At 35.7% G+C, this 9,984-nt stretch overlaps 1 protein-coding gene across 6 annotated transcripts in view; it reads right to left on the reverse strand.

Annotated features, from left to right (window-relative positions):
- Positions 1-9,704, reverse strand: part of LOC136851529 (ras-related protein rapA) — a 678,490-nt gene extending 668,786 nt beyond the window's left edge. For 3 of the 6 annotated variants that reach the window (XM_067125763.1, XM_067125765.1, XM_067125759.1), the window contains exon 1: positions 9,565-9,703. The gene's annotated coding sequence lies outside the window, so the exon portion shown is untranslated. Of the gene's footprint in view, positions 1-9,564 lie in introns of all 6 variants that reach the window. The other 3 variants (XM_067125762.1, XM_067125761.1, XM_067125766.1) reach the window with 2 other exon arrangements.
- Between the last annotated feature and the right edge of the window lie 280 nt (positions 9,705-9,984).

Consider the following 9,984-nt stretch of genomic DNA (forward strand, 5'->3'; position numbering starts at 1 on the left):
GAGAGAGAGAGAGAGAGAGAGAGAGAGTTTGAACCTTGGGTGAGGGAAATGTTAGCATTACGAGCGAGAGAGAGAGAGAGAAGTTTAGACTTGTTTGAGATTGAGTTTTCATCTTGATTGAGAGAGAGAGAGAGAGAGAGAGAGAGAGACCTTCCCGTGAGGGGCAGAGGCACTCTATCTTGGCGTGAGACTGAGATTTCATCCTTGCTTGAAAGAGACTCTATCCTTCCGTGAGAGAGAGAGAGAGAGAGAGAGAGAGAGAGAGAGAGAGAGAGAGAGAGAGAGAGAGAGAGTCCACTCTAGTGTGAGAGATAGATACACTTTATCTCTGCGTGAGGCTGAGACCCATCCTTGCTTGAAAGAGACCCTATCCTTTCGTGAGAGAGAGAAAGAGGTCCACTTTAGTGTGAGAGATAGATACACTTTATCTCTGCGTGAGGCTGAGACACCATCCTTGCTTGAAAGAGACCCTATCCTTGCGCGAGAGAAAGGAATACACCTACTCCATCCTCGCGATGAAAGAGACATGACATTATTAAAGGTAGCCTTTCACCTTTAAACCTCTCTCCAAAGACGAAAGTATTCCTGTGGGTCACGAGATATTGCATAAATAACCCTCTCCAAGATTCCCAAGCAGGAGGGAGCCCATAGATTCACGTCACTCTCGACAACGTCCGTCACTTTGGTGAGGCAACGAAGCGTGTCGACAGCGTGACTTGATGAAGTTCTCTTCTCACAAGAATTGAACTGAATTGAATGTACAATTTAGGCCAAAGGCCAAGCACTGGGACATTTGAGGTCGTTCAGGGCTGAAACGAAAACTGACAGTAAAAGGTTTGAAAGGTGTAACAGGAGGAAGGCCTCGCAGTTGCCCTAAGAATCAATTGTTAGGAGAGGGTGGAGAGTAAGATGGAAGAAAGAGAATATGAAAGGAGGTACAGTAAAACGAACGAAAGGGGTTGCAGCTAGGGGCAGAAGGAACGCTGCAAAGAACCATAAGTAATGCCTACAGTGCACCTGACGGCCTTACCCGAGGTCTTCTTTCAAGATGTGTACTCGTTCGCTAGTGTGGGTGTGTGTGTGTGTGTGTGTGTATGTGTGTGTGTGTGTGTGTGTAGGCAACCACTACAGCACATAAATCATGTGTCTTAGTTTCTAATATTTTTCCTTCAATAATAAACAGTACCTTAACGACGACCCCTGGATTTACATATTCCTATACTTCGCAATAATAATAAACTTGAGGATTTCAGTGAATAAAGTTTGATTTCTCAAAGTAGTGCATTCTGTATATATAGATACCGCGTTGGAAATACTGAACTTAATAGTACAAAACCTGTGTAGTGATGTACCAAGCAACAGATTAAGCAAATATGCACTTGGTACCAATGGCAAGATACGGACTTAAACTGTACATTGAAAGAAATTCGGATATTAAATAAACAACGTTACCTTATAGATTCCATAAAGTTGAAAAAATATAGAGAAATGGTGAAACTGTGACTTCATTTACGTTTTTTTTTTTTTTTTTTTTGCCGCAGTAGCTATTCTTTAAAAAGGGAATATTTTGTTTGGTGACATCAACAGTTTTCTATTAATAGTATAATGACACTTTCATTTCGTCCTTCAGACCTTTTAAGGAAAATACGGCAACTAAAATTTCCTTAAATTCAATCTGATTAGTTTGAACTGAGGAACAATATCACGAAAATTAAAATAAAATTGTTGAAATAACATAGTTTTGATGAATACTACTACGACGGAAAAAAAATATACATGACATCACGTTTTCACAGTCTTTCTATATTCTTTCAACTTCATGGAATATATGACGTAATAATTGCTTATTCAATATCAAAATTTCTTTCAATGTGCAGTTTTTTCAGGATCTTTCCATTGATATTAAGTGCATATTTGCTTCATCTATCGCTTGGCACATTACTACACAGTTCTTATATCACTATTCTCGATGTAAGAAAAAAAATTATGAAATTAGTAAATTATTTCTTCCAACGCGGTATCTATCCACATGCACTACTTTGAAAGACCAAACCATATTCACAGAGTACCCGGGTTGATGACTACCTTAAAACATTAACTTATGACGTCCAGTTTCACTGCGTTTTTATGGTTAAAATGAAATTGGTTACATATGACCTTTTTTTTTTGGTATTCTTAAAAGCAGTGGCGTATTGGTGACGTCATGTCAATAATCTATATATAAATTTCATATCACTTAGATAGCCACTCCATTACCATTCTACTGATATCAAGCATGGTAATTGTCGCATGGTTTTTTTTTAGATGCAATTCTAAGGTGAGATATTTTCAATATTCTTCCGAATTCCTGCGTAATCATCGACCTGACCGACTAACTGAGTGTACAGTATACATCATGCTGGATGCTTCCGTAAGAAATGCAATACGACAGGCTTAAGCAGTATTTCCATTATTGCCTGTTGGTTCTAAAACTTGTTAGCAGAGGTTTTTCTCTTCTTGGGTTGGATGTTTGAACTGTTATGTTTTATATATATATATATATATATATATATATATATATATATATATATATATATATATATATATAAAGTATATACAGTATAAGTATATACTGTATATATGTATACACATATATATATATATATATATATATATATATATATATATATATATATATATATATATATATATATATATATATATATATATATATATTTCTACAACTATATTATATATATATATATATATATATATATATATATATATATATATATATATATATATATATATAATATCTGTATATATATACTGTATATATATATAATATATATATATATATATATATATATATATATATATATATGTATATATAAATTGTATATATATTACTTTACTTGCAGCTAGGCTACTTTATTTCTTATTCCCTTCCAGTTCCAGGTTTCAAATATGATTTAACTGTGACATTAACAAACCGCGTATACGAAACTGATCTCCATGCCTCTCTTCTACCGAAATTCTGATGACCTTTGCAGCACAGTTGTGACCACTGACTCTCATTCAAAGTATCCCTTCTTGTCGAGAATTTCTTGCCAAGAAACGCACTGAAAACTCTCAGTCTCCGCCTCAATCATCTCATGGCCTGGATCTTTCCGGGAACAGCACAATGCATAAATTACACGCATTCTTCTCCCTCTCATTCAGACCACATTCAAAAGAAGAAACGTCAGCATTCTGAAGCTTGGCAAGGCAGTAACCGACAATATTTTTGTTGGTGCGCACAGGGCATAGTTAATATGATGCTGCGCAAAATGCAGGCTTTAGTTAATCAGATTATGTGCAGAAGGTATTGTTAATGTAATTCCCCGTACAGGACATAATTATTCCACTAACAGTCTTTTGACTGTTCGATAATTTAAAACCGCGTAAACCTTCCAGGGACACAATTAGCCTGCTAAACAATGACAAGCATACAGACAAATTTTCTTTTAAATTAGCACAGAGGACTTTGTATAATTTTAAACATTGCAAAGTACACCCAAATACGCGTTTTTACTAGTATACTAATCATTTTTATGTATATATACTAATCATATTTGTGTGTGTATATATATATATATATATATATATATATATAAAAGCTATATATATATATATATATAAAAGATCTATATATATAAGGTCTCGGCTGTCACTGCCAAATTCATACTGCAACTGCTGAATGTACAAGTCCGCCTTGACTCCAGTACATTCAAGATCTCTTCCCAATCTTGTGCACAAAGAATCAAAGAAGGTATGAAAAATCCGAAGTGTTCCATACAAATCCTGAGATACTGGGAGAGGTCACTGTAGGGTCACCAGAGGTCACTGCTGACCTAATAATCATGCAAGGCTTTATTGTATTCGGGACTGAGTAACCACGCAAAGTTTCAAGTCCACCGGACGAAGGGGACAGATCGAAAATTGGGTTATAAAATTTGACCCAGACAAACAGACGAAGAAGCAAGCTAAAGGAGAAAGATACAGTGAGAGAGAGAGAGAGAGAGAGAGAGAGAGAGAGAGAGATGTGTCTGTATCGGCCTGTCAGGGCGCCTTCCATTCAGGCATTTAATTGATCTCTAACCACAGTTTACCCACGCTATCAGAAGTAAAGAGGGTAAATGAATACAGAATTGAATCTGATTACACCAATTAAAAGTTAACTTCTACTCATGGATTTCCATGTGAGCGAGATATGTACGAAGACGATAAAAAAGATCATTAATATAGTTAATTATATGCAAACAAATCCAAGGCATTAATTATTCGCTATGCCGCTGGTTTCTCGATCAGGGAAATTAGTCAAGATTGCGCCTGATCAGCTATTGGGTCCAAGGCCGCCAGTGAATGCCAAAACCCATTATTATTCCTAAATCAATGCATAGAATCTCGCAAAGTTCCTTAGGACCCAAAGAACCAACAGAGTTAATTAAATGAAAGCCGTAAATATGACTACTGAACGACCTTAAGACCAAATGTTCAAGCCAAATTTATGAATTCAGAAAATAAACTACAGAGTATAAGTTTAAATGCCTATAATATATTACAGAGTGAACCATAGACAAATCTGAACTACAGAATAATGCTCTGAAAACGAATTATAAGAAAATGCCCCATCAGCAAACAATAGGAAACCACACACAGTTTTCCTATTAGAATTAAAATATAGCTGACAGTAAAAGATCTTCTGGAAAGAAATAAGAAAAACGTTCAGTAAAAATTGCAGCTAAAAAAGCTATTAGTTTTGGGTAAAAAATACTTGTCACTCACAAACGACAATCAACTCAAAAAGTAAAACAGAAACATGTTTCCATTACAATAATCCCAAGCAAACAATACATCATTTCATTATTTCTAAGATGATTCTACAAACACTACCTTCACCGTAACCCATTACACCATCAAAAAGTAATCATGTTTTGAGCTTGAAAAGAAAAAACATCCAGCAAAAAAAAAAAAAAAAACCACTCGGCATAAAAAAAAAAAAAAAAACCATTCGCTCGAGCCGGTCAGAGATTAATGTACCAATTCTGCCACTGCAATTGCAGAAAAAAAGACCGGACAGAACTGACTGTCCCCTTTCGGTTGTGCATCGAGGAAATGCAATAAATGGCGCTTGGGCGAAATTCAACAATATTTGTCAGAGCGTCGTGAGGCTTCAAGGTAAGCTTTTATATATCTGCCGATCGGAGGAAAATAGTCCCTTCCTTTGAATCGAACACTGAATAACAAAAATAACGTTCTTATTATTGTTCATTATTACAACGAGACCACATTCTTATTATCTTTTAATTATTATAACGAGATACTTAGGCCTAGTTACATTCCTTGGCTCTCACAGGCCTCTTGTGAAGAGTTTCTGAGACAAAAGGTGAAAACTGGATGAAGGTGAGTTCAAGAAGTTGGACAGCTAAATGGGAAGAGAACAAACTGAACGCATGAAAAGTAAAAAGCAAAAATCAAAGCGCCTTGGGACTTAACATGAATACTGTAAAGAACCTTCAGTAACGTCTACAGTGTGCCACTCGAGACAAAATGCATGACATTCCTCTATAGGGGATCGAAAGTAATAAAAAAAAAGTTATTATATACCTCTTATGAAGTATAATGTGCCTACATGAACTGATCAAAGATGAAGTTCAGATCGCAGTGCACTTCTTTAACTATTGACAAACCACAAACAAGTAAAAAATGCGCCGAAGTTTCTTCGGCGCAATCGACTTTTCTGTGCAGCGTATAATCAAGGCCACCGAAAATAGATCTATCTTTCGGTGGTCTCGGTATAATGCTGTATGAGCCGCGGCCCATGAAACTTTAACCACGGCCCGGTGGTGGCCTGTCCTATATCGTTGCCAGATGCACGATCATGGCTAACTTTACTTTAAATAAAACAAAAACTGCTGAGGATAGAGGGTTGGAATTTTGTATGTTTGATGATTGGAGGGAGGATGATCAACATAGTAATTTGCAGCCCTCTAGCCTCTGTAGTTTACAAGACCTGAGGACGGACAGACAAAGGCGGCACAAGTTTTCTTTTACAGAAAACTAAAAGCCTGTTTAAGTTCGCGTATAGTTACACTTAAGTAAGTTAAGATGATAAAACATTCATTGAGACTGCACTACAGACCGACAAATACAACGCACATATACGCACACACACACACACACGCACACACTACTGACTGAAAAGTTGTATGCAACTAGTATTTTCAACTTTAGTGTTGCTTATGTTGTTAGCTGCATGACTTCATTTTTACTTTACTGTTATCTGAAGAGTACTTTAGCAGGGAAGAATATTAACTTCCATGCATCCCTAGTTCTTCAGAACCAACGTTGATAAGTTAAACTAACTTAAAGGGCCATAAAACCTGCACATACCAACAGCTAAAACTACATTATCACACAGGAATACGTGTATAAATGGTCAGCTTTAAAAAAAAAATATCATGCACAACGGATTAACTTTAAAAAAAATATCGAACGACTCTATACACAATGTGACAAATCAGTTCAGCCAGCATAAAGTATATGGCATATTCACGCTCAAGATGCACCATATACATTTTCGAGACTTGTTAACTCGAGAATCATTATCTAATTAACTGAAGACCTACATTACAACGGTGGATATTTATGACAGAATTCTGCCAGTTACGATATAAATGATGGATCAAATTTATTGTAATAAAAATTGCACGCAAACTGAGACTCAGACCTTAAAACATTTCGAGATCGAGGTAAAAATAAATGTATAAACACTGGACAATGTACTTTACATCAAAAATTCTAACAAGAGTTCTCTCTCTCTCAAAACTTTTTTGATATCAAAGTTCGAGGTAAAAAAAAATAGTAAACAAATAGTAGATAATTCACTCTCCTCTAAAATCCTAGCTAGAATATCCAGTAACCCCCTTCACTCTCTCTCTCTCTCTCTCTCTCTCTCTCTCTCAAACATTTCGATATCGAGGTAAAAAAAAATACTAGACAATACATTTTACATCTAAAATTCTGGCAAGAACAATCAGTGTCTCTCTCTCTCTCTCTCTCTCTCTCTCTCTCTCTCTCTCTCTCTCTCTCTCTCTCTCTCGGAACAATATAATATAATACTAACTCGTCCAGTGTGTGTTCACATAAAAGAACAAACTGGAATCCACCACCAAGTTGTTACAGAAGTATAAGGTTTCACGTGACAAAACATATCGAGCGGAACTTCACAAAACAATAAACCACCTCTGTATTCGTGACTTCAACAGTCCCCTGACAACAATCTCGGCCCCCGCATCAGGCAGAGTCTATATTTTTAGTCAATAAAGTAAAGAAAAAGTAACGTTTAATACAACCTCTGGTAGTCTGAGGGTTCGGTGACCCTTTCTTTCCCTCGTTGGAATTATCTTTCGACTCCGGTTTCCTTTCCCCTCTTCTTTCTCTCCCTCTCTTTCACACACACACACATATATATATACATATATATATATGTATATGTATATATATACATACACACATACACATACTGATGTATTCATATATATAAAGTATATGTATATATATATATATATATATATATATCTTAACAAAAGAGAAGCGAGGAGAGGTCCCTAGGCCTATACTGACCTGAGCTTTGAACTGCGTACGTAGAGATGCCAGACACAATTAAGGGCCACGGGGATAGCAACCTCATCGCAAAAGACTTGTGGAGAACCAGAATGCTAACAACTCCATCCATGCATGTATATGTATATATATATATATATATATATATATATATATATATATATATATATATATATATATATATATATATATAATGTGGGAGTATCAATCAGTGAAATTCCCAAGACAAAGGAAAGATCAGTGTCTTCCATGCTGGCAAAGACATTATTACAATGAGTAACCAACGTGTTTCAAGAAATAACAAAACCCACCCACTCCCACAGAATAATAACCGACTTTCAGGAAATTAAAATCATTAAAAGAAGAAATGATAAAGAAAACAGATACGACGATTAACCCTCATTAAATGTAATTCATAATCATTCCCAAAAAAGCATAAACAAACATAACTTCAACCGCACTTCACAAATCAATTATAATCACGTAAGAAACGACACGTAATATCAACACCTATTAACTAAACTCCACCGGAAATATAAACGCAATAAGGAAATCTTTAATGAACTTTCATAAATACTACTCAAAAGCTGCAACTGCGAAATATCATAAAAAATCAACAGAAAACTCAAGAGGAATTCAATTCTAAACTCGATAAAATGTAAAAAAAATGTAAAAGTACAAGGGAGGGAATTATAAACACAACCCTATAATGATCAAAGATAAACATGAGAGTGTTCTAGAAAAAAGTAATAATTCAGAGACAAATGATATCAAATACAAATGACAAACATACTCTAAAAATGGAAACAATGATACACTCATTCAAACAAGGAAAACTATAAAAACTCATTCCAAGGAAATGGGTTAAAACTAAAAAACACCATTACTCCATGGAACCAGAATCCTTTTGACGGTATCTGATTAGGGATGCTCTGGTGACGAACACTCCACAACGACACGACTAATCTTTGCGTAAGTTGAGTTCTAAGAAGTGTTGCAGGATGGTACCACAAAGCATTCATGGTTGACAGATCCTTCTCCAGCTACCTGATACAAACTATTTCTTAGCAAGAGTCTTAAAGGAAACTTAAATGAATGGTTTTTTATTCTAACCTTGAGATATTTTTCATGATGTTAAGTGACAGGAGGTCCTTTTGATTCTCAGGGTTGTCAATTATGTTTGTTTATCATTAACAGTAACAACAGTCAAACACCAAATGTCAGTGTGTACAGTATTGAAAATTACCACCTCGTCCGTATTTTTTTCTAATTCTGTATAACAGTGCATCCACTTAAGATTACTTATTTGGTACTCTTCCCACTGATAACCAATTGCAGCCATGTTGCATCTGTTACAATGTGAACGAAGACATAGGCCTAACAGTTTTTGTGTTACATTGCAATTTGTGCGAATTAGTTAACTGCATATCATCGAGTTACCAGTCCCACTCATGCTCCAGGAAATATTAGAACAAATCAAATCAGATGTCACTGTTAAGCATAATCCTAATTAAGGAAAAAAGTTAATCATAAAAAAATTCTGTTTTCAAAATTACTGAAACTCCAACGATTTGCAAATCATTTTATACTTAAATACAACTCAGCCGCTACTACCTACAACGCATTTGCAAAACAAAAAGTTTTAGACTGGATTGTGTCTACTTTTTTAAACAAAATCTGATCCATTCCAGCAATTTATCAATTGAAAAGACGAACGTAAGACAAATAGTAGTAGCAACGTTATGCATATACGCCCGAGGGGTCATTACACTTGAACGCAAGATTTTGCTAAAAAAAATTTCATTCAAACTTAATTTTAATAATTGATCTCCATCACACCCATGCCATGAAACATTTTTATTTTTTGTAACGCATTAAAAATGAAGTTCATGAAACCCAAACGCATGGAAAACTTACCTGAAATTTTATTGCTAGTTCCGCTCCAGTATCGGGAAGGAGCGTGGCGCACTTACACCCTTGCACTGACGGGTCTGAGTTGTTACTGACTGAGCTAAGCGATTTGGGGGCGCACACCACCACACACTCGCACACACACACACCACACATGCCAAGACAGCATCTGGGCCCATCTTCTGAACACCGCTTTAACTGCATGACACTTTAACATTGAAATGAGTGAGACACCAAGAATTTAATTTTATTGAAAACATTAAGCTATTTCTAGAGATGGAGCTACTGCACCGGTAGAATTACACGGTAGTGACCGTTATCGAATTCTGAACTATGGCCCATGCCGGGTTAAATGTCTGCTTTATTTTAATTTTCCTAATAAAATATTAACCTTCAAACACTGCTACCCTTTTGGCAACTGATCAC

The sequence above is a fragment of the Macrobrachium rosenbergii genome, chromosome 23 (assembly GCF_040412425.1).
Source record: "Macrobrachium rosenbergii isolate ZJJX-2024 chromosome 23, ASM4041242v1, whole genome shotgun sequence".
In the NCBI taxonomy this organism is placed as follows: Eukaryota; Metazoa; Arthropoda; class Malacostraca; order Decapoda; family Palaemonidae; genus Macrobrachium; species Macrobrachium rosenbergii.